Source organism: Canis lupus, chromosome 1 (assembly GCF_003254725.2).
Source record: "Canis lupus dingo isolate Sandy chromosome 1, ASM325472v2, whole genome shotgun sequence".
In the NCBI taxonomy this organism is placed as follows: Eukaryota; Metazoa; Chordata; class Mammalia; order Carnivora; family Canidae; genus Canis; species Canis lupus.
Window position 1 is genome coordinate 37,625,238 of NC_064243.1, and position 21,396 is coordinate 37,646,633.

The 21,396-nt window shown below is 35.5% G+C and overlaps 1 long non-coding RNA gene across 3 annotated transcripts in view; it reads right to left on the bottom strand.

Annotated features, from left to right (window-relative positions):
- Positions 1-3,886: 3,886 nt before the first annotated feature.
- The window catches only part of LOC112644262 (uncharacterized), a 54,362-nt gene continuing 36,852 nt past the window's right edge, over positions 3,887-21,396 (bottom strand). Inside the window, exons 3-4 of one of the 3 annotated variants that reach the window (XR_007412586.1) lie at positions 5,641-5,752; positions 3,887-4,071 (exon numbers count right to left, since the gene is read on the bottom strand). This is a non-coding gene — a long non-coding RNA (uncharacterized LOC112644262). The other 2 variants (XR_007412585.1, XR_003126261.3) reach the window with 2 other exon arrangements.

A 21,396-nucleotide genomic window follows, 5' to 3' on the forward strand; every position in this document is an offset into this window, starting at 1 on the left:
CCTTAGAATACTGGTTTCTAAATGCCCACCCACAGACCCATTTGGTTTCTCAGGGCTTCCATTTGTCTGTAGTAGAATAAATCAACTATGGGCAACACAATAAACTTATCATAGAATGAAATGTATCTTATTCAAAAGAAAGTTCTTCTATTCCAAATATATGCCTTTCAAAAGTTTTTGGTGTTAAAATGGTTTTGTATTATGAAATGTCAATAAAGGTAGTATGGAGGTTTTTTTTTTTTTATTATTTGTGGTTTTTGTTGTGTTTTTTAAGGACAGAAATCAGCACCCCTATATACATCCTCCATTTTATATGAAATTGTACTTTGTGGGACTCAGGAAATTTAACAAAAATCCCCTACCCCTGGACAAGCAGAGCAGGACTGATTCCATTTTGTGCTACACCCGCCACCTCCTGTGTGACCCCCACGTGACCTGCTTATTGCTCAAGGCGCTGCCCCACCCTAGTCAAGCAGCTGGGCACACCCTAACCGGAATGGGCTCATAATGTAACCCTGCCTTGTGCCCGCCAAAACTGTGTGCCAATTCTGACCAAAGTAATAGGCCAGCTCAAATGGATACTTTAGGGTAAGATGTAATTCAATTGTCCACCTGCGTGTGGACCCACATGACTGTGCAACTTTCTGTGTATCCCATTGGCCACTGGCCCCTATAAAGCTGCTGCGCCTCTTAGTCTCGGGGTCCAAGTCCCTGCTCCGCTGTGTCGGGTGTGCTTGGACCCAGGCTCGAGCTTGTAAATAAACCCTCGTGTGTTTGCATCGGTGTCGACTCCTCGGTGGTTTCTCGGATTCGCAAACTTGGGCACAACACTTAGCTATAGAATCTTAAAGTTTGGAAGCTGCTTAGTGCAAGAAACCCTAACTGAACCTCTTGAGATCAGCTATTCCCTTTGTTCTCTACCTTGGCAGTCCCTTTCCAGTGCAGATTCGAGATGCATAAACACCCCGGGGATTGTCCTGATCACCCAGAATTTGCAAACAATAGGAGACTGCCCTGAGCAACAAGTTGCTTCCTTCTAGGCATTACACCTGCAGTTCTGGCCCCAGCCTGGGCCATAGCTGGGCTTGTCATCTAGAGTAACAGAGCAGTGTGAGGGGTGACCTGGTTTAGAGAGGGAGAGACAAGGAATCTACCGCTGTTCTTCCTTGGGCAAGGACAAAGTGACCTTAACTCATTACTTCACTTAATCCTCACCATCCGATTTACAGGAAAACATAATAGAATTCAGCAAGCTTTTGTGTTTTGTTTATGGTCTCATAGTGAGTAGCAAACACAGAAATCACAAATCTCTGAATTTACTGAGTTTCAAGTCACAGCTTTGAAGAAAAGAATCTTTGGGAGAAGATTTGTGAATCATCTGCTGAGGCATACAGATTGAAAACAACTCAAGTAAATTTTATAGGGGTCCTAATAACGAGGCACCTGAAAGCATAACTATTATTTGTGAAATATGACCCTAATAAATTATTTCGTGAAATGATGCTGGTGTTTACCCGTGCCCTGAAATATTTTGCATTCATTTGCAACTTGTTATTCTGCTGGAGATAAACAAATTCTAGTCTCTCTACTTAGTTCCACATGGGCAAAGGACTTCTTTGGTTCACAGCTACTTTTTAATGAAAGGAAATGCATGCTCCCCTCTGGCTATGCTTCTCAACATTGAGAAAAGTCATGTAACAGAACCAAGGCAAGATTATCCCCTACAACCAAAAGCTTTGTGATAGCACATTCTCCTAAGGATATGGTGTTTGGCGGTTTGTGGCTAACAGGCCCTGTGCTGGCTTTTCCAAGAGAGAAGATGCAGATGATTTGTAAGTTTTTTTCTGAATGAAAGAACAGTCAGGGAACACAGGTAAATAGGTGGAGTATCTTTTTTTTTTTTTTTTTAAGATTTTATTTATTCATGAGAGACTCAGAAAGAGAGGCAGAGACATAGGCAGAAGGAGAAATAGGCTCCCATAGGGAGCCTGATGTGGGATTTGATCCCAGAACCCCGAGATCATGACCTGAACCAAAGGCACTCAACCACTGAGCCACCCAGGCGCCCCAATATGTGGAGTATCTTTTTTTTTTTTTTTTTTAATTTTTTTATTTATTTATGATAGTCACAGAGAGAGAGAGGCAGAGACACAGGCAGAGGGAGAAGCAGGCTCCATGCACCAGGAGCCTGATGTGGGATTCGATCCCGGGTCTCCAGGATCGCGCCCTGGGCCAAAGGCAGGCGCCAAACCGCTGCGCCACCCAGGGATCCCATATGTGGAGTATCTTAAAGCCATCTCTCACCCTGCCCTGTAATACTGGTACAGGGCAATGAGCATGATTTGAGCTCTACCTATCAAGAGGCTTACACCTGCAGGCTAATTTAGAAGATTTTAAACTGTTTATTTACTTCCCGCTGCTTTCTTCAGTACTCTTAGTTTTCTTTTCTCTTGCAAAATGCTCCAGACATTATTAATTTGTGGTTGTAAGGTCTAAGGATTGTTATTACACTGTTGGCCATTACACCTCAAATCCAAACAGTTCTTTATAGACATCATTGCTATTCTCAGCAAAACTAGTCTGTCTAGATTTTATCTTGGTTGCAGGTATCTGCAAAAATCAGCCTTAAGAATAAGTCCTTTTATTTAGATTTATAGCTTTGCCTGGTACACTTCTTTTACTTCACCTGCCCTAGGGGGATGTTTAATGAGGAACAAGCACAATGTTGCTACTGAGCCCCAGTGAATTTGTCCTTCAGGAGACTGGTAAGTTTGACATTTTATTTTGACTTCAAATCCGAAAGCCAGGAAGAGGGGAAACACGTAGGTGTTGGGGAAAATGGTGTGTGGGAAGTGGCTACCAGAGGGCCGATGCCAGTCTGTTTGGATTAGTCAGTTTATTTCAATGAACAGATCTACGACACAAGATGAATATGTTTGAATATTTGGGGAAACAAGAACCTGGAATGAAGAGCTTTAAATACTGTTGGCCTGAGCAAACTAGTCTTTCTAGGGGAGGGGGGAAATGATAGTTAAAGGGCAGATGCTGACTGCTACATGCCCCTAAACCATTAAAATGCTCTACGGTGTGTTTGCTGCATCCCCAGAGGGTCCTGGGGGGCCAGAGGGCCACAGAGGAACCAAGAGGAAAAAGTGCTGTATACTTCAGGAAATTGGGGGTCCCCTCTGCCCTCCTTTGGGAAGTGAGTATTGTAATAAGACATTATAGGCCATCTTGTGAGTCAGGCTCTGCTATCTCAGTCTTGCCTTGCACCTTGCACAGCTCCATACAGCTGGATGATCTAGTTGGCCTCAGGCGTCCCCATTCCTGGACCAGTCCTGAGAGGGAGGACAAGTGGTAGGCACCCCCAGAGTCCCTGTCTACTGGGACGTGCAATTTGATTCGGACTCTTTGAGGTTGACTTCGTACTCTGTACTCAGCCCAGCTGTCCTGCCAGGAGCTCTGGCCTCTCTGAAAAAGGAGATTCTTCTACCTCAGGCCTGTTTGACTGTGCTTTTGTGTCCTGACTTACTGTTGACCAGGGGAGGAGGATGAAGAGTAGAATTTGTCTCCTTATTTACCTCCTCCCAACTAGTAGGGGTCCTATCCAATAGGAACATCAATCTTTCACAGTGACATCCATCCGTGACAACCAGTCTTGCCTTCCAAAAGCTGCACTTTAACCTGGACCTATGAAAAACAAGATACTAATGAGGTAGGTCACAGCAGCAGACTGCCTGGGTTCCAATCTCTGCTCCATCATCTTCTAAAACTATGAATTAGAAGAACTTATTCAACCTATCAGAACTTCAGTTTTCTTATCAAGAAAGTGAAAAAAAATATACTTAGCTCATTGAGGTGGTATGAAGATTGAGAACACAGTAAATTCTTTTTTTAAAAAAATATTGTATTTATTTATTCATGAGAGACACACACATATAGAGGCAGAGACACAGGCAGAGGAAGAAGCAGGCTCCATGCAGGGAGCCTGAAGTGGGACTCGATCCCAGGTCTCCAGGATCACACCCTGGGCTGAAGGCAGCACTAAACCGCTGAGTCACCGGGGCTGTCCTAGAACACAGTAAATTCTTAAGGAGAATAAGCTACTATTCCCATAATCAGTATGTCTGATCAAATACCCCATTTTGAAAGTCTGTGACTATTTGGAGTGGCATACCCCTAAGGAAGACTGCTCAGCTATCTCTTCAGCCACACAAGGAGATTACTAGAGATAGTAATTTGGTGAAGAAATTATTTATTTTTTTATTTTTTAAAATGACCTTTTAAAAAGTCTGAAATAACATTAGACATGAAAAGTAAAAAGATTGCTACAAAGAAATACCAATATACCCATTATCCAGAGATCTTTTCAAGTATTGTCAATTGTCCCAGGCATGCCTTTTATTACAAGTGCACCATTACTAGGACCTCTTACTGTACCCAGTAGTCATGTCTCTCTAAGCTCCTTCAATCTGGGGTAATGTATTAGGCACTCCTTGACCTTTCTAAGGTTTCTGAGCATGTCTTTTGTAGAGTTTTTCTCAATGTGGATTTGTCTAATGTTTCCTCTAGAAGAGTACCACATTAATATATTTTTGGCAAAAATACTGCAGAAGGAAGGTGGTGGTCTTGCTGTATCCTTTCAGGTGGCACATGATGCTAATTTGTCCCATTATTGATGGTGCTAATTTGATTACTTGATAAATACTATGTCTGTTAGGATTCTCCTCTGGAACCTTACCTTGGAATTACTAAGCACTTTTTGTGTGTAGATACTTTGGTTTCATGAAAATACCCCATTCTTCAGCTCCCATTCACCACTAGATGCAGCATGTATTGAATTTATTATTGCTACAATGGGCAGAAGTGGTGGTTTTCAAATTGCAATACTTTTTCTATATCTATTATTTGATATTCTACTGTAAAGAATAGTTCCTCTAATCTCTACTTATTTTTATTAGTTGAATGGATTATAACCCATCAATATGATTATTTATTTTGATGCTTTAATTTTCCCAGATTTGGACGGGAGGAGCCCCTTCCAGCTAGATAATGTCTTCTAAACTCTTTCCTTCATTGTTTTAAGGACTTCCTCTGTATTTGGCACAATATGTTCCAAGTTCATTCTCCACTTTCCTTGACCCTGATTTGGATAAGCTAATTCTCCAAGAAGGCTTGGCTCTTTTTGTGGAAAATAGTACATAGAAATCAGAGTCTGGATGTGAGGTAAGTTCATTAATACTGGGGCCTCAATGTTTGGCTTGTACCTTTCATTTACATTTTCTATTAAATCTCTTATTCCAGTCTACACTACAGAGTTTATGGCTCGTTTGAATCTTCCTCTGTTCTATATTTGTATTCACTTCTTCGTCAGTGAAAAATCAAGCCTCATCATCCTCAGCATATTTGCTTATGTGCTCAACCCCTTATGTACACAATTTCCCAGTTTACCAAGCTTCCCAATCCCCCAATGCTGATACTCCATCCTTGCACAGCCACCATTACTGGACCTGCCTGATGTCAAAGAAAGAAAAAAGGAGAGAAGGTGGACAGAAGGAAAAAAGAACATTAACAGAATTGTCTGAATTTGGTCATGGTGTCAATGGATGTTTATATTACTTCAAATATTCCTAAAATTACCTTTAGGTTTTACTTTTGTTGATCCTTTGGCTTCTATGAAATTGCTGTGTTTTGTCTTTTGATTACTATTTGGTTCCTTCTACATTCTCTGTCATGACCAGTTTCTTGCCCACTGAAAATAATAATGGTATGTATGGTCAGTCATGCACACCTTGGACCTTTCATTGTGCCAAGATTATATAATACTACAATTGACAGCTCTAACAAAATTCCGTGTGTGTGTGTGTGTGTGTGTGTTTGTGTGTGTGTATCTGGAGAGCAAGGCAGGGAGCAGTTTGCCAAAGGAATGGTGAGATCTATTTCCAAAAGAAGCAAGGAAAAAATGTGTATCTTCTTTTCAATCTGCATCTCTCTTCTGAGGCATTGTGATGGACTCCGAACTCATCTCTTTACCTTTGATCTTCTCCAAACTTAGCATTTTAAATGAAAACTATACATTGTTCTCCACCACCCTGACATCTCTTCTTGTATCACTAATAGCAATAAATTGAATTTTGTCATTATCAAGAAACTGAGGTTCTCTGGAGCAGGAATCATTTGATTCATCTTTAATCCCAAGCCTGAAAGTACCTTGAATTTAGTAAATGCTCAATAAACATTTGCTAAATGGATAAATTAATGGATATATGACCTACTTAAGGAAGCTGGTGTTAGATATTGTCCTCTCTTCCTTTCAAGTTAGTTTTTACAGTTAATTATTCTGGAGCAAAGTTCAGGAGTTTACACTTTTAACAAGAATCCCCAAGTGATTCTATTCAGGTCATATTTTAAGAAAAATTAAGATATGCTTCTACATTCTTGATTTCAAGTTTAAAAAGAGAATTTAATTCTCCAGTGCCACTATTAGAGTACTTTTTTGATGGTTATAGATATTATGATTATGTGTTTTAAAAGGAGTTAGATGCAACTCTAATTGCCTATTGACCTTCCAGGATGCAAATTAACACAAAATTATTTTTCTTCTACTGTATCATATGTGCCACATAAATATTTCTTTATATTCTTCCAAATAACTCTTTACTATCTATGCACTTAGTGGTTGAATCGAAAATGAAACTTCCTGTTTCTATGGAATACGGGAATACAGTTACTCTTGATTTATCGAATGCAATAGGCAACCTTTTAGGATTACAAAATTGCTAATGCATGAGCACAAATGCAATGGGGCTCAAAAGACGTCTAGAGAACGTTTACAGATAACCTGGTATCATACACTATTCACAGGACTAGATACGTGGCAAACAGGTTTTGTTATCATGGCATATTTTTCTTCCAACTACTTAGACTTATATTAATACCTTATATCATTTTCCACATGGGTGGATTTTCTTTATACTTTTTAACTGAATAATCTCATGAGGAAAACTAAGAATTATTCCCACTAATATCTACTGTTTATTCAATAAAAAACAGAGATTTGTGAAAGTTATATATGAATTACATGTTCTCTTTGTCCAATAAGACCTACAGTATTTGTGTTTGAATAAAATAATTTAAAAAGTTAGCCTGTTTATGTCTATGATGTCTACAGATGTGAGCATATCAACTTGTGAGAGAAGAATCTGTGTTCCTTCCTGTGGGAGCATTCACTCTGGATAGAGAGTGAGAGTCTTCAGTGACAAGGTTTCACCCCAGGTCAGATCAGTTGGGCACTTGGCTTATTACCATGTTACTTAAAGTAGCTGAGTTAGGGAGCTCAAAGACATGGCCCACCACTTCAAGGACCCAGAGACAGACTCTGGGCCTCTCAATCCCATTTTCACATCTGATGCATTCAGTTGTCCGTTCCATTCCCCTGCTGACATTTGTATTTTATCATTACATTTTATAACCTCTAGTCTCTTCTTGTGTCTCCTCCTCCCCTTTGTACATGGAATTTTACAACAGAGCCCCAGGGCCTTGAATAAAAGGATCATATGATCAAAGTATGATGCCCATTTGGCAAGAGGAGTTTGAATTGCACTCCTCCTAAACTGATTTACCGAAAGGAAAGAAAGGACATTATCACAGATAAAATCTGTGAATTAATCTCTCTCTCTTTTCTTCTTATTTTGAGAGGGGAAATGGGGAAAAATTTTTAGGCAAATGTAGTTAGAGAAAGAATTTTTTTAAGTATATCACAATAGGAAAAGTAAAAACAGACTATTTATATGCCAATAATAGCTACCGTGACTCATATAGTATATCGATATCATTTCTCACACACAACACAAACATTTTTACCACACTCACAAACAATATTGACAGACTTTTGAGTGTCAGGCAATGCCAGTGCAATGTGAAATTGAAAAATGAACAGCTATTAATCAACAAAGGTTACTCTCTGGATGGTCCATTCTCCTAAGGGTGTCTATGAATTAGTAGTCATGGTTTCAGAGTCCAATTATTCCTGAAATTCTCTGCCTGTGTAAATAGATGTTTATTCTCAGTCATCAGTTTACTCAGTAAACTGTTGTATATACATGGTTACAGAGTGAGCGTGATTAATCAGAGCTCACCAAGGTAGCAGAATTTGGCTCTAATAGCAGTAATGTTCACAAGAGAAGAATCAGCTACTAGGGTGGTTCATTAAAAACAACATGGACCAAGTAATCTTTCATACTTGAGTATGCCTATTCAACCATGATAAACCAGTGAGGCTAGTAGTCAATGAAGAAAAGAGAAAAAGCCTAGCCTACGTTAATCTTCACTCTGCTAACTTGTTTTCCACAGATCAGGCTATGCCACTGACATTCCTCAGGGGAATTAGCAATGTAATTGCCACTTAATTACAGTGCTCTATCATAGATCAATTTTTACTTCAGAGAATTATGCTGGGAAATGTGCCTAAGGAGCCTTATTTCTTTCTACACATCTAGAGAGTTTCTGCTATCCTAAAAACATTTTAAAGGAAGGATAGACTAAGGCTGTTTGACTGCATCAGAAAAGCCAGAGCTGTCAAAGCTCCCTTAAATTTGATGTCTCTAGAAATAAGAACATTTACAGAGAACAACAGGCCTGGGAGAAATTTATAGGAAGCTGCTCACCATGAAAAAAAGGGAGAGGAAATGCTCAATGAACAAGGAAAGCAAGACAGGCATGTGTTCTTAAAGAGAGGCAGTGAGTTTTTCACTTTTTCTTACCTCAACTCCCAGATCACCTTATTGCCCAGAATGCATCAAAATCAATTAAGAGTCCACCTCTCACAGCAGATTTGGGCAAGATTTCACTAATGAAAGGAAGTGTAGTTAAAGCCAGCCTTATCACTAACCTGCTCTGTAACCTTGGGAGATATTTTAATATCCTGGTATGTCAGACTCCTTGTCTATAAAATGGGAATAATACTAGTATATTCTTACAATAGAAAAGTTTGCTATAAATATTTTAAAAAAAAGAATGTGCATAAAGCTTAGACTTTTTTTAGTAGAAATAAACATAAATTAACTTTTAAAAATTGAAGTATATTTGACATATAACGTACATTTAAGGTATACATGCTAATTTGATACTTATATATTTAATATGTTTGCCATTGTTGTGATAGTTAGAATCTCTATCACATCACATAAGTATTATTTCTCATTTTAAGAACTGTTAATGTTTAGACTTAGTGTTGTAACTATTGATTATATTACTAAACCGTAATTCTGTCATTGGTTTGCTCCTCTTCAATGGTAATTTCTGCTAGCAGTTTGTATTTTTCTATCAATTCTCTCTCTAGTAATTTGTTTAAAAAGTAGAATTGTGAAAAAAATTGAGAATTGATAACTTTGATTTTAATGTGACAATTTATAGAGCAAAACTATGTTTTTGGTACTTGTGGGTAAAGACAGGTAAAGAAATCAGTATTTACTAAACGCCCTCAAATTCTCCTACATTTCCATATGGTAGATGGTAAAACTTCTATCCAAAGTGAAAAAAAATTAGGCTCAGGGAAGTAAAATAGCATTTTTAATATATTAATAATTTTCTCAGCTTTTCAATTATAGAACCTTTGTGAAGACAAAAATATCACAGACATTTCATAATAGTCATAAGCATTATAATTGTTGAATGAGAAAATGCATAGTAATTGAGTATAATGTTTATAATTTTTTTTAAAGATTTTATTTATTTTTGACACGCAGAGAGAGAGAGAGGCAGAGAAACAGGCAGAGGGAGGAGCAGGCTTCATGTAGGGAGCCTGATGTGGGACTCGATCCCAGGTCTCCAGGATCATGCCCTGAGCCGAAGGTGGTGCTAAACTGCTGAGCCACCCGGGCTGTACTATAATGTTTATAATGTATAATAATTGAGTATAAATGTAGAGTATATCAGTCTCAATTGTAACAAGATAAGAACAAAAAAGTGGGTTGTTATCTTTATATAACCTGTAAACTATCATGTATACATTAGTATAGAATTATTAGATTTATTCTTGCAATAAATCTGTATGGACCTCTAGGGCTTCTTAATCAAAAGTTTTAGGAACCTCACACTACATAATTATGTATATTATAATCATTAATTATTATAATCATTGATTATATATTATTGATTATGAATTATTGTCTGTTACTATATTATTTGTTATATCATTGATTATTATATATCATTATTATGATCATTGACTATGTAACATATTTCACAGCAGTTTTGAAGTATTTTTAGATACTTGTTTTTTTCTCTATTTCACTTAGATTAAGTTTACTAAAAATATCATATTTATATAAATGAGATTTAATAAATATAAACTAATGGATATCTTTCATTGCTATTAAAATAAGCATTTGCTCATGTAGAATATGTGTGTTTTAGGGAATATTTTTGTGGGGCTTCACATTAATAAGAAAAACTTACTTTAATAAGGCAGTGAGCGACAATTTCAGAACTAACAGAAAGTTTTTCGTAAACAAATCTGCTTTATATTTTAGACATGATAACATTAGGAAATGAGTAGTTATCATCAACGTTGATTTAGAACTCACCAGCTGTTGAGTTCCCTTGTTTGATCTGTTTAAAGTTCTGAGAACTGGAAATCTCATCCCCTCTGAGTCTATCTTAGCAATCCCTTTTAATACAAAACTTGAGGAGGACTGCCTCTGTCTATATTACCTAGAATGACTGACAGTGATGACTTTCAGATACCACTTCTTTGTTTTTTGAAGCAAGAAGTCAAAAACACAATTATGGTAAAATACATAAAGACTGTCAAACTTCCTTTCCTTTTGTTCTTTCCATTTGTATAATTTATGTAGATAGACTATAAGAAACAGAATATGGTAAGATTACTACTGTACTGTACATTCCTAAAAGCAGTTGACAGAATCCATATATTTAGAGAACAAAGCAATATTGTGTCATGAAAAATGACTATCCTGACTTGCATAAAGCAGAGTAGGTTACTAAAACATTATGTAATTTACTTAGTCAAAAACAAATTGTTTCTTTTTGTTATGAGTTTGTCACCAGAATACAGGTCTTATGAAAAACATCACTAAATTTAAGACAAAATGGAAAAGGAAAAGATTCACGTCATATTTGCTATCATTGGACATGTAAATTCAAGAAAGTCTATTACTACCAGCCATCTGTTCTACAAATGTGGTTGGAATCAATAGAATAACTATCAACATTTTTGAGAATGAGTCTGCTAAGATGGGAAAGTCTCCTTTAGATATGCCTTGGAAAAACTTAAGCCTGAATGTGAATATGGTATCACATGGGTATCTCCATGTGGAAATTTGGGACCAGTAAGTATGTGGCCATCACTACTACTCCAGGACACAGAGACTTTATCAAAAACATGATCACAGGTACATTTCAGGTTGACAGTGTTGTTCTGATTGTTGCTGATGGTATTTGTAAATTTGAAGCTGGTATCTCCAAGACTGAGTAAACCAATCAGCATACCCTACTGGCTTACATGTTGGGTTTGAACCAATTGATTGTTGGTGTTAACACAATGGATTCTACTGAGATACTTTATAGTTAAAAGAGAAATGAGGAAGTCAGCCTCTGTATTAAGAAAAGTTTCTATAACCTTAACACATTAGCATTGGTTCCAAATTCTGGCTTAAATGGTGGAACATGCTGGAGTTAAATGTTAAAATACCTTGGTTCAAGGGATAGAAATTCACTATAAGGATGGAAGTGCCAATGGAATTATACTACTTGAAGCTCTGGATTACATCTTACTACCAACTCATATAATTGACAAATCTTTCATCTGTCCCTCCAGGTTGTTTATAAAATTGGTGGTATTAGTATAGCTTCTGTGAGCTGAATGACTAGTGTTCTAAACCAGGCCTAATGGCATACCTGGCTGGCTCAGTCAGTGGAGTATGCAACCCTTTTTTTTTTTTTTTTTTTTTGAGTATGCAACTCTTGATTGCATCATGAGTTTGAGCCCTGGCATAGAACTTACTTAATAAAAAATAAATAAACCATAGAATGAGCAAATAAAAAAAATCAATAAAAATACAAAAAAAAAACTAAAAAGAAACAATTAAAATTAAACCAGGCATACAACCATCTTTGCTCCAGTCAACATTACAACTGAAAAAAAGTCTGTTGCAATACATTTTGAAAGTTTGTGTGAAACTCTGCCTGGGAACAGCATGGACTTCAATGTCAAGAACATGCCTGTCAAAGATGCTTATTGTGACAATGTGGCTGGTAGTGGCAAAAATGACTTACTAATGAAAGAAGCTGGCTTTACTGTTCAGGTGATTATCCAGAACCATTCAGGCCAGATTAGTGCTGGTTATCCATGTAAGCTGGAGTATCACACCACTCACATTGCTTGTAAGTTTGCCAAGCAGTGGAAGAAGATTGATAGCTACTCTAGTAAGAATATAGCAGTTGGCCCAAATTCTTGAAATCTAGGGGTACTGCTATCATTGACATGGTTTCTCACAAAATAATGTATGTTGAAAATTTTTATCATCCTCTGGATCATTTTGCTGTTCATAATGTGATGCAGAGAGTTGTTACGTAGTAGTAGTGGACCTCACGTACTGCTGTGGCTGGCAAATTCACCACCTCTGCTCAAAAAAACCCAGATTGGCTAAATGAATATTATCCAGAACATGGCACTTAGTCTTGATTGTGGAAGAACATCTCAGAACGGTTTGTCTCACTTGTCATTTAAGTTTAATAGTGAAAGACTGGTTAATGATATAAATGCTCAGAAAATAAGGAATGTTTTCCAGACCGTTTTGTGTGTGTGTGTGTGTGTGTGTGTGTGTGTGTGGTAATTTTAAGTTGTTAGATTTTAAAATCAGTACTTTTAAAATAGAAACATCTTGACCAAAATCTGTCAGAGAATTTTGAGACCCATTAAAATGAAGTTTGAAAAAAACCTATGTCTTCTTTTGGTCAATACCAAAGCTTCCCATAGAATTTCTTAGGCATAAGGCTTAAGGAAAGAGAGTTGCTTGTGATCTCTTTCTGGTGTTCCATTTGCCAAAGCTTGATGAATTAGATATTGCAGAATTGACTGATTATTCTCAGGGCAGTGATTAAAGTGTTTTTATCTAAAACAAAAAAAAAAAAAAAAGGAAAATAGAATTTAAAAGGTGTGTTTTTTTTCTTCACTTATATCTAATAAAAAGAATCATATCTTAAGTTGATTTAGATACTTGGTGAAAAGTTAGGGGAGAGATCAAGTTTTAATACTTCATATTTCTTAGTATAGAAAAGATAAAGAGTAACTTACAATGTTATATGTTACCTTATAAGAGGACCAAAATTCTGCAATATTACAAGCCATGTGTGTTACATAGAGAATTTAATTTTATGTATTCTATCAATATTCAGTTAACTTGTTGGTACCATCTCTTATGCTTCATTTCCCAGTTCTTAAATGCATTCTCACACTTACAAATAATTCATCAGAGTTTGTTAAAACAAGAGTCTGAATTATAAGGTTAAGTATTTTGGAGGGGCCTGCTTTTAGGAGTTAATGGCATCTAGTTTCTAGGAAAATAAAGATACTGAAAATTGAAAAATAAAAACCATTTCAGAATTCCTTTCCTTGTAAGGGTAGAATAGCTTGTTGCATATCAATACCTTCATCATGAATAAATAGAAGTACCTGAAAAAAATCTGTTTGATAACATTGAAGACCTTTCAAGGCAACCAAAGCTTCAACAGTTAGGATCTTGGAATAAAGAAACAAAAATTGGGATGAACCCCATATTACAATTATTCTAAAAATTTTACAATACCTAAAAATGCTCTCAAGGCACTTTTAAGCACTTTAAGTTGGAGAGGCTAAAAGAACAAGCAGAGTGAGATAATAAGAAATTAGCAAACTGAATAGATATTCCAGTAATTGTGTGGGAGCAGGAAAACAAAAATTATAGTTTAGGGTCAGTGAAGGACATTCTGACTTCCAGTTTGAGTCTGAAAGGTATATACTCTAGGGATAAGAGCCAATCAAAAATAGACTAAACTTCAGAAAAAGTGAAATCCAGGTTTGAATCCTATGTAATCTGTCCCTATCTTAATAGCTTTCCTGAAAGCAAAATTATATCCTCTATGAAAAAAGATAATGTTTATAAGGGCCTCAAATTACATTTGCAATTTTATGCACAAATTATCTGGAATTCAATAAAAAATGATCAGATATGCCATAGGAATAACTGACCAAAAAACAAAAACAAAAGAAAAACCCAAACACAAGAGGAAAAAAGAGACCATAAGAGCAGATCCACAAGTGATTATAGGTATTGGAGTTATCAGTTGTAAACATTAATATAATTGATTTATATATCCAATAAAATAGATGACAAGATTAAAAAGTTCAATAGAAAACTGGAATGTATGAAAATATTCTAATGGAAAACAAAATTTAAAAATATAGCAAATGAATAAAATTTTTTTAAAGGGTAAGCATTTAACAATAAATTAGATGCAGCAGAATTAAGAAATATGAACCAAAAATCAAGTCACTAGAAAATATATAGATTGAAGCATGGCAAAAATAAAGATGAAAATATAGAAAATATCTTAATCAATTTATAGGCAAGAAAGCAAAAAGCCATTACATGTGAAATTGTAATCTTAGAAGAAGGGAAGAATGTGAAAAGACAGAGACAATTGCTGCTGAGATCATAGCTGAGAATTGTTTCAAAACATAGAAACAATAAAAATCCACAGATTAGAGAAGTTCTGTGAATACCCAGAAGGGTGAATCAAAAGAACTATACCTGAGAATCTGGAAATGTTACATTAAATTTGACGAAACCTAAAGGGACCAAAAAAAAAAAAAAATCCTAAAGCAGACAGAGAGCAGTAAATTATGCGATACATTGTCTGATACCTGACTTTTCTGCAGAAATTATGGAGGCAATAAGACAATGTTTAAAATGCAGAAAAGAATTAACTGCCAACCTAGTGAAAATATCCTTCAAAATAAAGGCATATCAAAGATACTTTCAAGCAATAAAAATATGGGGAGAACCATAACTAATAGCATTACACTAAAAAAACAAAACAAAACAAACATGGAGTTCTTCAGGTAGAAGAAAAATTATTATAGTTGAAAAAACAAAAATATATAACAAAATGATTAGAAATGGGGCTAAATAAATATTGGAAGTATAAAAATAATAAGGTCCTGTGGTATTTAAAATAAATGTAGAATTAAAATTCATTAAAATAATAATACCAAATTGGGAAGGAAAAAATGTAATTAACTAATCTAAGAATCTTGTGTTGACTGGGATTTAGTATTTGTAATTTTTAAGTATTATGTTCTATAAGTTAAGGAAGTATGCTATGTCTAGGACGATAATTCCAAAAGGTAAAACAATTAACTAATGAAGTTAAATAAAGCAAAACTAAAATGAAAAAAAAAATGATATAAAGAAAGTAAGAAAATAGAGAAATATATCCATAATGGAGAAACTAGTATTGGTTTATACTCCTACAGTCAATGATTATAAAAGCTGGGACAAAAATAAAAATTATAAAATTATATAAAAATTGTAAAATTATTAAAACATGTAGCAATTATTGGTGGCCTCTGGATAACAATTAGCAAAAAACTATGATATCTGATAGAAGGAAAACCTATGAAAAGGACCTTATATCCATCCTGGCTTTCAGCTTGAGGAAATTTACAAAGTGCAATTTAAGGACATAAGACTCAATAGAAAGTGATTATTTAGATGGGTAGAAATAAGAAAACGTTGAAATTTGGGGATTACAGGCAATTGGGACTTGTGAGTCATAATATTGGACAGGTTGAAACTTCATAGAAATTGTCCAAGAACGCCTACATTAAAATTCTTGGGGCACGTGGGTGGCTTAGTCAGTTAAGCATCCCACTCGATTTTGTCTCAGGTCATGATTTCAGGGTCATAGGATCAAGCCCGTATTGGATCTGTGCTCAGCAGGGAGTCTGCTTGAGATTCTCTCTCTCTCTCTCTCTCCCTCCCTCTGTCCCACCTTCCCCAGTCTCACCCTCTTTCTCTTTTAAAATAAATAAATAAATAAATAAATAAATTAATTAATTAATTAATTAATATTTTTAAAAATTCCTCCTAGGCTACTGGATAATTCCTATATATATGGTAAATTCTGGAAAGCTTGGCAGAGAAAGGCCACTAGTAAACTGAAGAGCTGAGTGAAGACTTCAGATATCATTAGGTGTGGAGAAGATGTAGGTGTTCAGCATAACCAGAATAAAGAAAACATGGAGAACACTATGGGCTTTTAAATGAGACTCCAGAAAGTACATGTATCGACAGTAAAATTCAAACCCTAGAAGTAAAGGCATAATTAAAATAGACATGTTCTAACAAAGTCTAAAATCAGGCATCAACAGAGGAATAAGAAATGATATATCAGTAGACAAACTGCCTGAGGAAAAAAACCTAATACTCTTCAGGAGAATATAATACAATCCATTGACTCTACTAGATCTTCCACAATCTTGAGCATATAATAATTATTAGTCATTGAAGTTGCTAGAAAATTGATAGTAAAGAAATTACAATACAAGTCAATAGAAACAGACCCAGAGGATGATCATTGTATTGGCATTAAAAGACAAGAATCTCGAATCACTATGATTATTAGTACATTAGGAAGATAAAGAATTTCAGCACAAATTTAGAAGCTGTAGAAAATCATTGGGTATTCTAGAAGTAAGAATATTATATCTACAGTTCAGAGTCAAGTGGCTAGTTTTATTTTATTTATTTTTTTAAAGATTTATTTATTTATTCATGATAGACACAGAGAAAAAGAGAGGCAGAGACACAGGAGGAGGGAGAAGCAGGGTCCATGCTGGAGCCTGACACGGGACTCGATCCTGGGACTTCAGGATCGCACCCTAGGCCAAAGGCAGGCGCCAAACCGCTGAGCCACCCAGGGATCCCCAAGTGGCTAGTTTTAAATTCAAAAAGGGCACAGCAGAAAACAGGCTTAGCAAACTCAAAAAATTAATAGAAATATGTCAACAGAAAAAAGGGAAAAAATGAATAGGAAATATAAAAATCACATGTGTAACTAGAGTCACATAATGAGAGGAGAGAGAGGACAAGACAGAGCCAATATTTGAGAAAATAAAGGCAAAATTTTTTCAACTCTGATGAATGACATGGACCCAGTAATCCAAGAAAATCAGCATTCTCCAGGTAGGGTAAAAACAAAGAAAAATACAGCCAGTATGTCATTAGGAAATTGTTAAAGGAAAAAAAAAAGAGATGGAATATATAATAAATATATAATAAGATAGTGGACTTAATCTCAACTGTATCACTATTTAAATTACAAGTAAACTTTAAATATTATAGTTAAAAGACAAAGATTTTCAGACTAGACTAAAAACACTATAAACATAAGGCCATATAAAATTAAAAACATAAAACAGTAAAATATAAGACATGCAAACACTAACGAAATTAAAGCCCATTGATATAAGATAATGTAATTTTGAGGTAATATATACAACTAAGGGAGGATCTTTGTCAAACATATTTAAAAACTGCAAGAAGCACACAATTCAGAAGGGAAAATAATGGCAAAAAAGTTTGAACAGATATTGTAAAAGTGGCTATCCATTTGGCCACGAAGCAGAGGAAAAAGTATTCAACTTTATTAGTCATTATGGAAATGCAAATCAAAACCACAAAGAGCTATCTCTCCACACCTATCTGTAAAACAAAATATTTTTGTTTTGCCTAAAACAAAAATACCTGATGATACTATGAAATTGGAACTGTCATAAACATGTAAGGTGATGAAATGAAAGAAGAAAAACTGAAAAGCATCTGGAAGACAGATTTACTATAGCTAGCTATCTTTGATAAAGTCTCTTGGAGGCTCTAAATCAATACTAACATTGCACTGGAGCATTTCTTTTTTTAAGGATCTAATAGTCTTTAAAAATATATACACACATACACACTATATTTGAATATATTCAAACATATAATATCCAAATATATATTCAGGTGTATATATAAATGAGTATTGATTCATAGATATAAACACACATATTTAAGATAAATATTTAGTGACCATTATTTTGCTCTCTCGTCATCTAGTGGATATGTTCTTTTTTTTAATGGGATTTTATTTATTTATTCATGAGAGAAACAGAGAGAGAGAGAGGCAGAGACACAGGCAGAGGGAGAAGCAGGCTCCATGCAGGGAGCCCGACGTGGGACTCGATCCCGGGTCCAGGATCGCGCCCTGGGTGGTGCTAAACTGCTGAGCCACCTGGGCTGCCCGGTATGTTCATTCTTGAATAATGATTTCATTTCCTGGTCATCATAATTATCCTCTCAATAGTAAGTATACTCATTAGAGATTCAGGTGTCCCAAATACGTAGACCAGAAAAGCCTCATACCTTATAGTATGTGCTTGAGTAAGACAGATTCTTCTATAACTGCAGGCTATTTTAGAGATGTCAACCTCTAAGACTGGAAGTAGCTTCTTATTTTAAAAACGAAGAGAAAAATTGCAGTTTGCAAAGCATATTTTGGCATCAAAAATTTTTGAAATTAATATATGTTTTCTAATTTTAATTCTGTACTTGATTAAACTTTGTAGAATTAGAATCTTCTGAAATCCTCCCACATTCTGGGGTCTTTTCCTTTAATGATCCATAAAATTATTTGATATGTCATCTAAGTGTTGTAAGAACTTGAGCACACTTCTTAAAATTCCCAAAGCCTTTCAGGAGTCCTCATATTCTCTTGGACATTTCATACGTACTTTTTTTACTGTTTGCCTATATTTTCAGTAGGCCTCTCAGCATGTCACTTCATCTGTCCTTCTCTCCTCTATTTGCAGAGCTTTACTCCAAATGAATCTAGGTTTTTCCTCTTTTCCTAAGGCACCATCAAAATAAATTTCACTGAAGAATTGATAGTAGCATTACACAGAAAAATATTTAAAAACAAGTATTAGATACCACTTTTCAGAAAAACAGCATGATCTCGCTAGTCATTCTCCCTGGACCTGATTTCCTGCTATGCTGTCAGTTGCCTTCCTTCTCTTGAGACCACTCTCTGATCATTCAAATCTTTTCTCTCTAACAGCCAGAAAATAAGCCCCCAATACTTGTTACTCTATTATACAGAGAAATGAATCTCTTTTGTCTGATTATTCCTACTCATTTCAACCAGTCCTAGCCAACAAGCATCTATGAACACATCAACCTTTCACACCCACATTCATATGCCCACATGCACGCTGCCACACACACATTTGCCAATCTAGCATGGCAATCTATTCACAAGCAAATCAGTCAGGGCTTCTACTTTCCAGGATCTCACATGTCTTTGGAGAGATGTGTAAAAAAATAATTACATGTGTAGGATGACAGAATAGGGAGATAAAGAAAGGTTCACTGGAACTAAATCTTAAAGGAGGGTGAAAGTTTATTATCAATAAGTAAGTGAGATTCTAGTAAGGAACTCAGAGAGAGACAATGATGTGAGAATGTCACCTTGTTGTCACGTGCTAAAAATAACTAGTCATCTGAAGTTACTAGGGAAGAGATAGTGTCTGTGAGTGTGTGTGTGTGTGTGTGTGTGTGTGTGTGACATTTGCAATGAGATAGCCAAGTAAACATATCCAATGAGGCATCCCAAAATAAGGGCTGAAGCTTGGAAGACAGATGCAGACTGGAGATCATCTTCTGAAAAAAAGAAAAGCTTTTAAAATACAAATTAATCATCTCAGAAGTACTGTAGCAGTGTACCACTTAACTGCCTAATCTATATAATTTCTTAGGTGATGGGAAAACAAATAGACTGGCTTTAAAAGCACAAATTTGTCAGTAGTTGGGTTCATCTGGTTGGGTTGATTTTGCAAATAGGTGAAAATCATTTCTGCTATTATAAATATTCTTGAGGCAATGAGCCTTGAAAGTATAAAACCAAAGTCTTTGAGGAATATCTAGAGGACTACTTCATCCACCTCTTTCCTAACAAGAGAACTTGAATATTATCTTATATAAAATATGGCTTTATTTAAATGAATCAACTGATTCATTATAATATAAATATGTATAATAAAATTACAAGCATTTATAAAACTTTCTAATAGCATGTGCATTATTTAATTCTCCAAAGTATTAGATTCTTAAGTGTCAGATATAATTTTTTAACAATACAATAGCATTTCCTTTTATTAATTTTAGAATTTCATCCAAATGTATTGTGGTGGGGGCGCAAATCAAAGTGCTGTTTTTTTTTTTTCTTTCCAGCTGTGCCTTTAATCATTAAAGCTAAATAATGCAACTTGAGCTTTTCAGGGATGAACAGTGTAGGGATAGGACACCTGGGTGGCTCAGCAGTTGAGTGTCTGCCTGGCTTGCAATGTGATCCTGGGATCCTGGATTGGGTCACATCAGGCTCCTTGTGTGAGGAGCTTACTTCTTCGTCTGGTTGTGCCTGTGCCTCTCTCTCTCTCTCTCTCTTTGTCTCTCATGAATAAATAAATAAATCTTAAAAAAAAAAGAATAGTGTAGGGACAGTCTAAAATCAAACGGTCATTACTATAAATACAGAGAACAAACTGATGGTTGTCAGATGGAAGGGGAGTGGGCAAGTGGGCGAAATGGGTGGAATGGGATATATAGGTTCCTATTATGAAATGAGTAAATTATGGTAATAAAGGCACAGGATAAGAAATATGATATTATAATACTGATATGATAATATAAAACAATGATATTATAATACTGTTGTATTGTGACAGGACAGATGGTAGCTACATTCATGATGAATGTAGCATAACATATAGAGAAGTTGAATCATTATATTGTACACCTGAAACTAATGTAATATTGTAAATTACACTCAAATAAAAAATTCTTTAAGTAAAAATGAAAAAGAAATTAAATCAAGTGGTCACTATTTACCCTATTACATTTGAATTCTTACTATAACAATAGTCTTTAAAACCAGAATGCATCAAGAAAAAAGTAAAAGGATTCTGTAGCTTTTAATAGTTTCCCTTACACAATAAGATGAAATAGTTTCATTCCTGACATATGATACAAAAAATAAAGTGTAATGGAATTTACACTCAATTTGTGTTAGGAAAGAGGGGCATTTCGAAGGGGTGATATAGGGTTTGGATGCTCATATAGGGTTTGGATATAGGGATTGGTTTCTTCCTAACTAACCTCCACCAGCAGGGCTGGTGTGGGAGCAAATGGATTTAGTGTGAATTTTAGAAAAGAGAAGAAACTAAAGAAAAAGCCAAAACAAAGGAAGGGACCGATATCTTACATATGTCGGATATTCCAGGAGCACTGAGTGGCT